Raw genomic sequence first — 14,175 nt, forward strand, 5'->3', positions numbered from 1 at the left:
ACACCTCTGGCGTGGGGCTGAGTCCTTGGGCCATGCAGCCCCACTCCAGCCCCACAGAAAGCAGCAGGGAGCCCTGCTTAATCGCAGCCGTGGGCTGGCATTCAACTTGGCTCACCCAGCAAATGGGAATCTGTATATGAGGCAAAAAGCTGCCTTCCCTCTGACACTTCACACCACCTCCCCTGGTCCAGTAGCAGCCAAACATGTGGTGAGCTGCCCCCACAACTGTCCCCAGCCAGCCAGTTCCTTGCAATCATCGAGTGTCTTTCCCAGGTCAAGAGCCAAGATCCTACATTTCTCAGCATTTAGTAATCAGCACGTGATGGTGTCAGTGTAGAATTTCAGCGACTGCAAATGGTGACACCTCAGAAATCCGTTTTGGTGCAAGCAATCCAAGCAGACAGACCTGAATACTTGAGCAGAAAAGGAAGCTGGATGACAGGAACATCTCTCACGGGTGCAAGAGGACCAGCCTTATGTGTACACACATCTGAATGCTGCTAAGGGGCAGCTTCCTGGTTTAGAAAACGTGTTTCTTCTGTTCTATATGGAACCATCCTATGCTGGGCTTGGAGAGAGGACTGGGAGCAGCTCCTGGCTCTGGGAATTCTCTTAGCTCAGGGTGGTGACCTGGATGGGGAGCTCAGTTTGTTCCCCTCTCTCAGACTTTTCCAGCCTATGCCTGGATGTCGCCTTTTGACCTTAAGGACGATGACAGTGAGCTTTGTTAGGGCTCAGGGAGGTGCAGCAGCTTCCTCTGCCCCCACTTCACTCCATACCCAACAACTACAGAACTACACAACTGCTGGATGCTGCAGGTAACGCAGTGCCAACCAACTGCTGCTCCCAATGAGTTCCATTATGTCTGAGCTTCTGTTCCCGTTCCCAGCCCCACCTGGATTCCCAGCACCGTATGAGGGACACAGACGTGAAAAAAGGACATTATGAAGTTATATCCACAGCTGCACTGCAGCCCAGGAGCAGAGGGTTCTTTTCGATGAGCGTTTAATGAGTGCAGTATCAGGGAAATTGAAACCCCACTGCCTCATTCTCTACTTTTGGTTCTGGTTTGCCTTTTTGCCACTTTTCCTAAGGAAATGAGTGTGTGATAGAGCTGTGCTGTAGACATCCTGCCTGCCCAGCACCTGCATGCCTCCCAGTCCCCAGTGAGACTCCACCTCTTCTCATATGGAAGGTCCTGCAGGAACCTCACCACTGCTGCCTCCCCACTCCGTCTTCATTTTCCTCTTTGCGACCTTCCATACACCCCATGCAAAGACCTACCAGGATCTTTCCCATTGGAGAGAAGATTTGCCCACCTCTGTGCTCAAAGCTACGCTCAGTGTCTGGGGCAGGCTCAGGGGAACCCACAAGACGATGATTATTCTGTAGGTCGAGGTGTTTTAAGACCCCAGAGACCCGCTCCATCCTCCTGCTGGGTGCTGTTGTACGACATCACACACAGTGCACTGCGTGAGGAGGTATCAGGGTAGATTTGGGATTTTCTGTGTGGCTTTCAAACCTGACAGGTGGGGAACTGAGCTCTTTATTTATTCCCTCTCTGCATTTTAAGAGAGAGTTTTTCACTCAGGGGGTGGTGAGGCACTGGAACAGGAGGCTGTGGATGCCCCAGCCCTGCAGGCATTCGAGGCCAGGCTGGATGTGGCTCTGGGCAGCCTGGGCTGCTGATTGGTGACCTGCACACAGCAGGGGGTTGGAACTGATGGGCACTGTGGGCCTTTGCAACCCAGGCCATTGTAGGATTCTATGATGATGCTAAGATTATGGGTCCCTGCAGATCCCTATGGCACCCTATGGGTTCTCTGGGCAGCCTGGGCTGCTGGTTGGCAACCTGCACACAGCAGGGGTTGGAACTGATGAACCTTGTGCTCCTTTTCCACCCAGGCCATGCTATGATTCTCTCATTTATTCTGCACACAACATTCTCTCCCCTCTGCTGTAACCCATCCCCAGAGGTGGATGGCAGCACGTCAGGGCATCTCTGAGGCAGCTCCAGCACTGCCCATAGCCCTGCCATCGCCCTCAGCCCCAGCTTCAAAACAGGAGGCAGATAAGAGATTGCCTGCTAATGGCTTCCCATATAAATATTAGGACCTTCCCTCTCAAGCGGTTTACTCTGTGCGCTGACCCTCTGGACGAGGTCGTGGGGAATGGGGAGCTGTGGGAGGTCCCCAAGTTTTATAAATGAGAGGATCTCCTCGTGGAGGCACGTACCAAGAGGCACCCGGGAGCCAAACTCGCTGATTAATGGTACCAAGGAAGGCTGTTGCAGCACCAGAGCTGTGCTGAGGAGGGATTACTGAGAGATTTAGCAGTTCAGGTGGATTAGGGGTGATTTGTCATTTGTCTGCTGTGATTCTCCAGGGGAAAAGGGGAAAAGAAAGAGCTGAAAATCATTTAGCGTGCAAGGAGGAGACAAAAACCAGGGTGTTCCCTTCGGTTTTGATGTAGTGGAGGTGTGGATGTGGGTCCAGGTTCCTGGCATGGGGCTGATGGGTGGATGCATGGTTGGTCTGTGGTTGGGTGAAGTTCAGAGTGGTGCCAAGGGAACTCACCACCAGAACTCCCCATCTCTTCCACTGCAGCACATGCAGATCCTGTTGGCTCCCAGGCTGCTTCACCCCATGGCTCAGCATTAGGACCTGAGGGGCTGCCACAACAAGTCCCGATGCCCCACGTGTCTGACAGCTTCCCAAAATGAAGAAGAGGAGGATTGGGTCTCACCAGGCACTGAACCCCTGCAAAGCATCCTTTGGAAAGGCCAAACTGCACTCCCATGTCAGCACACTGGCGACGGAGCCCGGCTCTGCAGCTGCACACTTTCCTTACCAGAAGAAAGCAGAGCTGGGCGACGACCCCCATCAGTGTTTTTTGTCCAAGAACATCACAGAATCACAGAACTGTAGGGGTTGGCAGGGACCTCTAGAGATCATCGAGACCAAACCCCCCTGCCAAAGCAGGTTCCTTACAGCAGGTCGCAAAAGGCCAAGGGAGGAGATGGAAGGAGAAAACGAAAGAGGCAAGTGACTGGAAATGTAACTAATCAAATTATAGTGGAGACCATGCTGGCAGCACGTCTCTGGTTTCAGAGGAAATCTTGATAAACAAGTAAAGGTGCAGCTCAAGTCCTGCAGTCTCAGACTGCAAAGTAATCCGGGACACACAGCTCTATAATCCGACTCCTGCAGGGAGGAATAGTCAGAGTGTGCTCAGCTCATCACTGTGAGCTCGCCCTGCAGACCTGGAGGAGGTAATGAAGCAGCAAACCACCCTCCTCAGCTAATGAAAGCCATCACCCCATCCTGACCTTAGCAGCAAAGCACTGAGCTGACCCTGCTGAGGCAGGAGCCATTGGGGGAGCTGGGGATGGGCAGACACACTCCTGCACCAGGACAGGCCAGCTGCTACGTCCAGATTTGGTTAAAATACCATTTTTCCTACAGGGTTGATAAGTTCAGGTCAAGTTCAAGTGAGCACCACAGGCTGTGGACTCCCAAATTCTGCCCCAAACCAGCAGCAGGGAGATGCCCTGGGAAGGCTTTGGTGGAGCCCCGCTTCCCAAGAGCTCATTTTTGTAGCAGTTGGGAGAATCGTTTCTTTCAAGATGCCTCTTTTTGGGCTGTGATGAGCCGGGCTGCCCTGCTGTTTATTTTCACGTCCTGCTTGACTGTCCTCGAGTTTCTAAACAGAAGTTACTTCCCGTTCTCAAGTGGAAAATGTTCCTCTTGCAAAGGGAAAACGCAAACATTTCCGCTGTGGTCACACGGTGGTTTCTTTCCCACTGAAATCTTCCTGCATGGAGAAATCCACCTGCGATGACCCCTGGCTGCAGAATAGGGTTCAAACCAACCTTTCTAATCGCAGATTCCCAAAGCTGAAAATTAAGGTCCCCGCTCCCAAGCTGAGCACATCTTTGCAGAGCCTGAGGAGCATCGTGCTCCTACTGCACACCTCAGCTTTGTGTTGGAATAGGACAAAATCCAGGGCGCGTGCAAGAAGATCTCCCAAGCAGGATGCTTCACCAGCATTTGGCCACTGCTGGTGGAGGGGGAAGAATGTCCCAAGAGCAAACCTGTGGCTGTTTGGCCATTACAACCAGTCTGCAGGCAGTGCATTCGCTTACAGGCCGACCAATCCACCCTGTTCTCCAGTATTTCAGCTGCCACCACCGATGCGACCCGAGGCTCCCAGCCCAAATGGGGCCCTGCTCACCCCTTCCCTCTCCAGGGCCGTACCCAGACCTGAAGGCAGCGTGCAGCTCAGCTCAGCTGCTTCCCATCCGCCTCCTCCCAGCAGCTGCCCCCAATGAGCTCCAGATGCAGGACTGGGTGTGCGAGGGCACGAGGCACCGAGCCGGAGGCGAAGAGCGGAGGCAGCTGAGGCTGCTGCTTTTATCTCCTTTGCTCTGTTTATAAAATAGAATTAGCGCATGGTTGCCAACAATTTACTCTGGCACGGGCAGTCTTCCAGAAATGCCTTAACTGCCATCGCAGTGGGTGGACTGGGTTCCAGAAGGGCTGCTGAGACCCAACGTTGGCCACTGATTGCTGGGGGAGCTGCCCTGCAGCCCAGCTCTCGGCCAAGGGACCAAATCACCTCAAGGTGCCGCAAGGACACCAAATCCTGCTCTGCTCAACCACCCTGCTGAGGGGTTTCTCCCCAGGCACAGTGGGGCAGGTGGAAGCTCTGCTGGCTCTGCTTCCTTGGCATAGCCCAAAGGAATAGCCCAAAGGCTGCAGCATCCCACGAGCCACATCCTGACCAGGATGCGCAGCCCTGCAATGATCTGGGCTGGGAAGGTGGATGTAAAACAAGCATGCTGTGTTCTCAAAGGCTTTTCCCCAAAAGCCTGCACTGCAGAACTCATGAAGGCATCACTGCGGTTGCTTTGGGCCAGAGAGCTTCAAGACCTCGTATTTCAGAGCAAATCACCACCTGAGTGCTCTGACCAAGGCAAGCAGGGTGCCTTCGTGCAGGGAGCTCACCCGCAGTGCTGATACACACAGACGTCGTGTTTTTGGAGAGCTCTGCTGGGTTTGGGGCACAGCTGGAGTCCGAAAGCTGGATGGAGCTGAAGCCCCACTTCCCACCAGGATGCGGTTGTTGTGTTTCTCCTCTCGGTGCTGCGTAGGCCTGTCGATAGATAATTGGATGAAGAGCGAGCCAGCATCTGCTGAAGGTTATTTATTGCTTTTAAGAGGCGAGCTTTATTTGAAATTATTTTGGTCTTATCTTATTTTCGGTGTCTGCATTGGGTCTGAGTTCTGGAACATCCTGGATCCGCCAGCATCCCCTCTGCGTGGTGTCAAACATTTGCCAGGCAAACGCAGCCCTCCTGCAGCGCCGGATGGTCGGGGAACATCTGCAAGTGGGAGTTTTTACACCATAAAACCCCACCGAGGCAGCAGTGAAGCTTTAACCCCGTGCTGGTGAGTCCCTGCATGGAGCTGTGACCCCTCCGTGGTGCTGCATTACGGTGAGGGCCCACCCTGGCATCCCAGCACTGCAGTGCTCTGCTCACACACGCAGCATTGGTCATACGGCTGTTTATCTTCCCCCTGTGATCCCTGGGCAAACAAGGCTGTCCTGCAGCCAGGGGACGTCAATGCATGCAGGCACCAGGCGGTGGGAAACACATGCAGCAGTGTTTGCTCCACTTTGATTCATCGAGGCTCTGCCAGGAAAGTGCTCAGCAATTTGCAAAGCCCACAGGAGTTCATCTGCCTGCAGGTATGATTCAGGGCAGCTTCTTGCACGGACTGGCATAAAACCAAACTGGTTTAAGCGTAGCTGCTTGGAAAGGGATTAAGCAGCAATAAGCAGCTGTTTTGGAGAATAATAATGAGTTGCACCATGCTCAGCTCCTAGCTGGGGGCCCTAAAGCACAATGAGGGGAGCACAGCCTGAAAGGAAAACCTCCTCCAGGGCCAAGGAGGCTGATGAGGGGGGTGTTGGTGGGTTGGGTTTGGTGTTGGGTTGGATTTGGTGCAGCGTGGGGGGGTTTCAGTGGGAGTATTGAGGAAAAGGGGGGGAAAGGGGGGCAAAGGGGGAGGGAAGAGGAAAGGAAGAAGGAAGAAAAAAGGAAAGGAGGAAAAAGGAAAAAGAAAAAGAAAGGAAAAGAAAAGAAAGGGAGGAAAAAGGGGAAACAAAGGGAAAGGGGGAAAAAAAGGGAAAGGGGAAAAAAAGGGGAAGGGAAAAAAAAGGGGAAGGGGAAAAAAAGGGGAAGGGGAAAAAAGGGGAAGGGAAAAAAGGGGGAAGGGAGAAAAAGGGGAAGGGAGAAAAAGGGGAAGGGAAAAGTGGGGGAAAAGGAGAAAAGGGTAAAAAAAAAAGGGGGGGGGAAGGAAAGCTAAAAAAAAAGAAAAGGGGAGAAAGGGACACGGGAAAAGGAAAGAAGGGGAAAAAGGAAAAAAAGGAAAAAAGGAAAAAGAGGAAAAAAGAGAAAAAGGGAAAAAAGAAAAAGGGAAATAAAAGGAAAGTGGAAAAAAAGTAAAGGAAAAAAAAAGGAAGGAGGGACAGGAGCTCCTTGCAGGGCGCTGCGGTTCCTCCTCGTGGGGAGCTGTGGATCGGCAGAGCGCAGCGGTTCGGCGCTGCTGGGCTGCAGGGCGGCACCCAAAGGATCCCCGGCTGGGGAACGGGACGCTGCCATCCCAGTTCGGTGCTTTGCTGGGACGGCAAACAGCTCCAATGGAAAGAAGCGGCTCGTGCCAAAGCCGGAGCAGAGCGCGCAGCTCCCAGCACGGGGGGACGGCGCGTGGGGAGCGGCGGTCCTCAAAGAGCCGCCTCCTATGGGAGCACCTCGCTCTGCTCTGCGTCCCACCGGGCCGGGCTCACGGCAGCGCCGCAGCAGCGCCTGGGTGAGCGACGTGCAGCTGTGCGGGGAGATGGAGCCGGGAGAACGAAAAAGCTCTTTGGAGGGGAGGATGTGTTTCCAGATTGTCAGCTGCGCTCGCTTAAAGTCAATTCTAACCTCACTCCACATGTGGTGGCGTTTTAATGAATTCTCCCTCCACCCCCCGGGCTGTGCTGTATCCAAATTCACACCGCTGAGGGTGTTCTGAGCTCCCCTCCAGCAAACTCCGCCTGCCGTCAGCAGTGCTGCGTCCCACCGCCCGCTCCGAGCTCCTCTTTGCTCTCCCCAAACGCAGCCAAATTTCTCCTCCTGTTTCTGAGTGAGGGCTGTGCTGAGGCTCAGGCCCTCAATGATTCGGGTTTTAGCTCTCAGAGTCCCATCAGCAATGGAAGGAGCACAACCCCACCCCAAAAAAACCCCACAACCGAAGGCCCTTCCTCTGCTCCCTCAACCCATCAGCTGGCTTCTCCAGTCGCCACGTGTCATCGGGAAGGAATTTCTGCTATTTTCTTATCGTCGGTCCCACAGCAAAATCCTCTGACCACAAAGCATTTCAGCGGCCCTTCTAATCCTCCTGGATGGGCCATCCAAGGCTGTGCTCATTCCTGGGCATCCCCAGCCCTGCTCGTAAATCAAAGCATTCCAGCCCTGCTTTCCTCTCCTCATCCACCAACGCTCACAGAGGTTTTCTTCTTTAGCGAACTCCATCTGGGCAATTGTTCAAATATTTTAAACGAACCTGCTCTTTTTATGATATAATGACAAGCTCTGCAGGCATAATTTAGCCCAGACCTGAAGATGTCTGTTTTAAGGTTTAAAAGCCCTCCGAGCTCAGCCTCATCCATCAGCAGCGACCGAGGGCACGGTTCAGCTAAGGGCACACACTGATGCCACCGAAAGCCAGTGGCCACACACCACAGAGTCCTCTTAAACCTGACGTGGAAAGGCCTCTGGGATCCCATTGATCCATGAGATCGACCATAAACACATCAGTAAGAGAACGGATGGTGGCACGGTCGGAAGAGATTTCATCAATTCCCGCCTACCCAGAGATGCGCCCCATCCCCACGCAGATCCCACTCCCCTGGAATGCAATGCTTGCCTCAAAGCACTCAAAACCAGGGTTGGGAATCTTGGCTGCGACTCCCCCTCAAACCCCCAGGAGCAACAGTGGTGGTGGAGCAGCGTTCAGCCCATGAGTGAGGCTCAAAACCAGCCCATGAGTTGGGCGCACTGGGGAGGAAGCAGCCCACGACTGGGGCACGTGGAGCAGCCTGGTGTGAGGCTGCCCTGTTTAACCCTCATCGCTGTGTCTGTGTCTCCCTGCAGCCCTCAGGAAGCTGTGACCTCGTGTATCGCTGCGAGCAGCTCTGCCATTCCGTGGCTCCTGCTCCATCGTGGTGTTTATGAGGAGCCCAGCATTCCCACACAGCGCTGTCACAGGGAATGTGGCTGAACACAGCTCTGAAGCTAAGGCAGAGAAAAGAGCATTTTCCTACAAGGACTGATAGAAAAGACCCGTTAATGCAGCCTGGAGGGGATAGAGAAAGGTATTTCCGTGCTGACAGTGAGCTGATGGGTTTTACAGTGACACTCAGGATGGCCTCAGCTGATCTGGCACCTTTCTCGCTCAGGGATCCAGAGGAAGCGGATCAAAGGCACCCAGTGAAAACCACAGGGAGCGAACTGTGTTCTCCTGCACCAAAATCTCACCCAGTTGCCCCATGTCCTGCGTGGCGGTGACAGAAGGGATTGCATCTCCATGTGAGCCCCGACCTGCAGGCAAGCCCTGCATCCCCCAGCCATGGGCTGGCAGCCTGCCCTGCACTGAGCGCCTCACATCTGCATCCAGCGCCGCAGGAGGGCCCTCCAGGAGCCAATTTCACACCATCCTACCGTTTTGGATTAGACCCCAGGCACCTCCTGAGCTGCTCCAACTCACGGGGCTGCGAGAAGGGAGCTTTCCCTTGCACAGCAAGGCGCAGGCTGCCTCGATGAGGGGCTGAGCATCCTCTGGGTTCTGCACCTCTCCGTGAGCACCCACGGGTCCATCACTGCTCTGCATCCAGGAAGGAGGTGGTGGAGAAGCCAAGGATGGAGTTTGCTCCAAAATGGGATGGAGCATTTCTGAGTACTTCAGGTGTGGCTGCGGTGTCTGCAGATAACCGTCCTGGCAGGGAGGGAAACCGAGTGCTGCAGGATTTCTGGCAGCATCCATGTGCTGGAGGTCACGGCGAGAGCACCTCCTCCTCTCCGAGCACACGATGCGCGGCTTCCATCCTCCCCTGATGGAAGGAGCCCAAGGAGCCGTGGGGAGCCAGGATGGGGCGAGGGAACGTCCACACCGAGCTCCTTTCCCCTCATTTGTGCAACTCATGAGTTCACAGCAAGGGGACAAATGGCCCCGCGCCCACCGCCGTTCCCAGCACCGCGATTCCCAGTGCAGCCTCACAACTGCTCCGTCCTTCCTCGCTTTCATGAGGACCGACAGACAGCCTCCCCTCCCCCTTCCCCCCCAACCCCACCAGCTCAGCTCCAGGGGAGCACAGCTGGAGCTGCAGGCATCTCCCCAAATGGCTCCCATGTGGGTGCCCCGACCCAGCAGCATTAAATGCTTCCAGGAGGAGCTGCTGCTTGGCGTCACTCACACCAGGGGATGGGAGCCAGCATCTCCCTGCTGCCTGCACAGCACACGGCGCATGGCCTGGAGGGAATATTACAGCCCCCAGTTACCCAATTAAAGATGTGTTTGAGGGGATTTGATGACTGAGTTTGACAGAGGGAAGAAAACCCTCCGGGTCCTGGCAGCAGCGAGGATTTACGAGCCGGGGCTTTGCTTCAGGTCGCTCGTGGTACGTAGCAAAGGAGCAAAAAAAACCCCAAAACAACCACACGGGGATGGTGTCTGCATTCCTGCTGCTTGAATCAGCCGTTCCCGGCAGCTGGGGAAGGAGCAGGGCAGGATGCTGCAGGATCTGCATCACGGCATCCCGCGGCCGTGCCAAAACGCGGCTCTGCTCTCACACCTCCATCGCTGCGATCCCTCTGCCAACGTCTGCTGGAGACCTGAAAGTGAAAGGGGGGGGGGGGGGAGGAATAAAATAAAAGAAAAAACATATAAGTTATTTCAAAGGTCCTCCACTTCAAAAACATTCGGAGCAAATGTACACACCGAAGCCATAAATGTTCCGTTTATTGCACCCGCCAAAGAGCCCTCTGCAATATGGTGCCTCTAAATTTATTGCTCTTCCAGAGCTATTAATTCAGCCCAGGTCTTTTCTTATTATTATTATTCCCTCCCCCCCTTCTTTTTTTTTCCCACCTTAAGTAGGATAATTCATAAACACTTCACACTGGGCCACGCTTTATGAGCGTTATTGTGACCGCTTGAAGGTGGAAATGCCATTGGAGCGGTTACAGTAATGCACTGCAGATCCTGCAGCACAGCACAGGGATCTCTGCATGGTGATGGAGAGAAGAGCTCCCTTGCAAACCCGTTCCCTCAGCCAAACCACGCCGCTCCTGCAGCCCATCTTTATCTCTTATCCATGCTGCTGAATGCCAGGAAGGAAGTGGCAGCGTGGTATTGATGCAGGACACCCTGGAAACATTGGTTTCTCCAATGGGAAGAGGCAGATCTTGAGCTAACCCAGCTGGAAAGAGGAAATGGCCCAAAACGAAGCGTCTGCTGGGGTGGCTGAGCCGCGCAGCTCAGTGTTCTGTGCACCCCTGGGCGACGCACGTGGCTGCGCACTCTGCATTTCTGCTCCTCGCTCTCCCATGCAAAATGGAGCACATGGGGGGAAACTGCAGCCCAGAAAATCAGCGGGGGGTGGAAGGGGTGGAAGCACGTCTGGATCCCAACCACGGCCCCCCATTGCCCGCAGCCCCCGGCCCATGACCTTCCTCAGGACCACCCAGATGGATCCACAGCGCTCCGTCAGCCCCTGCTGCTCCCATGAAATCCACCTTCTTGGCTCAGAGGGAGCTCCTACCGTAATTGCCTCCATATCTCAAAGGTGTCTCACAGCCGCAGAGGTGCAAATATTTACCCATACTTGGAATTGCAGAGTGAAGCCAAACTAAATGTTACCAGACGCTTCCCCGATGGTTGTTTTAAGACCTGGACCGCCGACACCTGGCTGGAATTAATCAGCGGGCGTGAAGGTGGAGGCAAAGCAAAGCCCTCATTAACCCTGCACACATGGATGTCAAGGTGACGGGGTGTTTGATGGGGGCAGCCCTTATCTGGATGTCAGCTGTCAGCAGGCTGGGAATCCACGCGCACGAAATGTTCCCCACCAAACTGATGGCAAAATCCATCCCAGTGCTGTCACCACCTGAAGACCTGCTGCAGCGATGCGCTCCTCCGTGAGCAGCAGCGATCATAAATGTTTATTGCTAGGTAATAAAACATGAGAGCCTTCTGTGCCAGCTCCGAATTCCATAGGAGTTCAAGGAGCTCGAAGGGAAAGCTTTCACGTTGCTCCAGGTGGTTCCAAGGAGCCACATCAGGAACAGCTTCCCAACGAGGTCCCAAACCCAACATCTTCAGAAGGAATCCAGCACAGACACCACAGGGAGCCTTCGATCTCCCCCCGTTCTCCTCCCATGGTACAACTGAGCCCTGCTGCCTCAAGCTCAAACCTCCAAAAAACAGAGCAGCACCAGTGACTGGAAAGGCCGTGGTGCAATGAGGCCGTGCCCCGTAACCAGACTGCCTTCCCTGGTTCCCCGGTCCTGATGTCTTCATTCCCATCGGTTCCTTTCTAGGAAGGGACAAAGCTGAGGCCAAACACTGCCCCAGGAACGAATCTCTGCACCTCAACAGCAGCCCGTACGAAATGCAGGTGTGGATGTAGCCGGCACTGATGAATACATCAAGATGAAAAGAAAGACAACCTCTGCCCCGTTCTGCCACCCTTTGCACCGTGAGACGTCCGGTGATGGAGAGCTCGCCTGCTTTGAAGTGGAGACGGATCCGAGAGGCGGGCAGGTGCAAAGCTGTCTCAGCACACAATATGTCACGGGGCTCACCCTGCAAATCCATCACCGGCGGCTCCCTTGGGGTGGGGAGGATAATTCTAAGCAGATTAAATCCCTCTGCACGAATCCCTCCAGTCGAACCGCTGGAATCACCTTCTGTCCTCCGCAAAGGGCACGAGAGAGGAGATCCGTTTTCTCTGCCGCTGACCCGTGACGTCTCTCTGCTGCTGAGCGGTTCTGATTGCAGGACCAAAGGAAAAGATCAAAACCAGCCTCGTATTTCAAACCAGAGGAGAAAGGACCACAGGGGCCGGGTTCATCACGGAGGGGATAAAACCACAAGGACCTTCCCAAGCCTGCATCCTGCTCGCACTCACATGAAGAACATCCCGCCCAGCCCAGCAGGTGTGGAGGCAGGAGAGTGTGGGTGAAATGGTGCGGTTTTGGAGATGTAAAACACGCCAAGCAGTGCAGGTTGGGGCACACAATGCTGCGTTTGGATATGGGGAAAAACTTCTCCAAAAAGAGTGGTGGTGCATTGGCACCGACTGCTGAGAGATGCAGGGGGGTCACCGTCCACGGGGGGGTTTGAGAACCACGGGGATGTGGTCAGTGGGCACGGCGGGATGGCTTTGGGTCGGGGATCCTGGAGATCCTTTCTGACCAGCATCAAATGCCACAGGAAAGCTGCTGCCATCACAGTCTCGGCTGGGAACGGTGCTGCTCCTGGTTTCCAGGAACATTTGGGCACTCGCTTTCCTTTTCCCTTGGGGTCTGCATGCCATGGGATGTTGTCCACCACAATCAGGGGTTCCTTCCACACCCCACCTTTCAGGATCTGCTCTCGTTCATCAATCTGTACCCACAGGCACAACAAATTTTGCACAACACAGAGCGAGAAGGAAGCAGCAAAGAGGAGCAGTGGAGGACTGCGCTGCTTCGGCAGCTTGGCTCTACTGCAGGAGCACCAAACCCCCAACAGCACCTGAGCCCCCAAACCTGGAAATCCTCCCCCATCCCCTCCCTTGGACGCTGCAGGTGGAGCCCAGACGTGTAGAAACCATCGGTCTTTCCCTTAAAGATCAAATGGATGAAGGACGAAGAGCAGCAAAGCGAAACTTTTCCATTCGTCACAGCAAAACGTTTTCTTTCTTCATGCAGAGGCAATGGAAATGGTTGGCTGTCCCAAAAATACATCTCTCTGTGTTCAGATGTATGAATTTCGGTCCCCTCCTCGTTAATTAAAGGCAGGCAAATTGCAAATGGAGAATGTCACAGCGCAATAAAACGTTTAAGGAGTTTAATTTCAAGCGTATCCAAGCAAAGCCTGCAGTTTTTCATCCTCAAAATACTCTTTTTTTTTTTTTCATTTCATTTTAAACGCAAAAACTGAAGTTGTAAATAATTTCAAAGGGACCAAAATAACCTTTTATTTCTCCTTATAAACGAATGTTTCATCTCATTTTCAACAGGCCGGCTCTGTGTGATTGGAGACAGATTCTTGGTGGTGCCCAGCGAATGGATGAGAGGCAGCGGGCCGGGCGCTGAAATGAATTCCCTTTAAGCAGAGTGGGAGAATTGTTGTTTCTCTTCACTGGAAGAGCAGTCGGGCTGGAATTGGTTGTACAGAGAGGACGTGGGCTGTCCATCCTTGGGGATCATCAAAACCCAACGGGCTCTCGCCCTCAGCATCCCGCAATGGTGGTGGTGGTCAAAAAGAGGAGGAAATGTGTCACTGATGGCTCCCATCTGGGCTTTTGGGCAGCGCCTGTGGTTTGGGGGTTGGATCCGGAGCGCCTTGGAGGCCCTTCCAAACGTTCCCTGGTTCTGTGCTCTCCACCTGTTGAGGTCGGGGAGCAGGAGAGCGAATGGAGAGAGATCTCTGAGTGTGGAACCTCCGAGTTCTCCACCGCCGAGCGCTGAGCTCTGAGATGCTCTGCCAGCCCCAAATATTTCAGCTCCCTGCCCGTAAAGACAGACGTTTTCAATGCCCTAAGCACTGCCAGACTGCTGGCAGCTGCGCGGCTGTGCACGCATTCCCAGACACGAGCAATCCACGAGCTGCGCATCTCCTGGCGCCGAGGGCCCCCTGCAGCCCGTTCTGCGCATCTCCGGCAGCCAAAGCACCCTTCCAACCCCGTAACGCCGAAATCATCGTCTGCCTGCGCACAACATCTGGATTTGCTGCAATAACATCGGCGTTTCTGAGCAAGGCTGGCTCACACGTGTCAGCAAATCAACTGGAGGCTGCGGAGCACTGCAAAGTGCCCATTGCTGCCCAGCACGGACATCGCAGCCAGGGAAATGGAAGGGAGATG

Source organism: Lagopus muta, chromosome 26, assembly GCF_023343835.1.
Source record: "Lagopus muta isolate bLagMut1 chromosome 26, bLagMut1 primary, whole genome shotgun sequence".
Lineage (NCBI taxonomy): Eukaryota > Metazoa > Chordata > Aves > Galliformes > Phasianidae > Lagopus > Lagopus muta.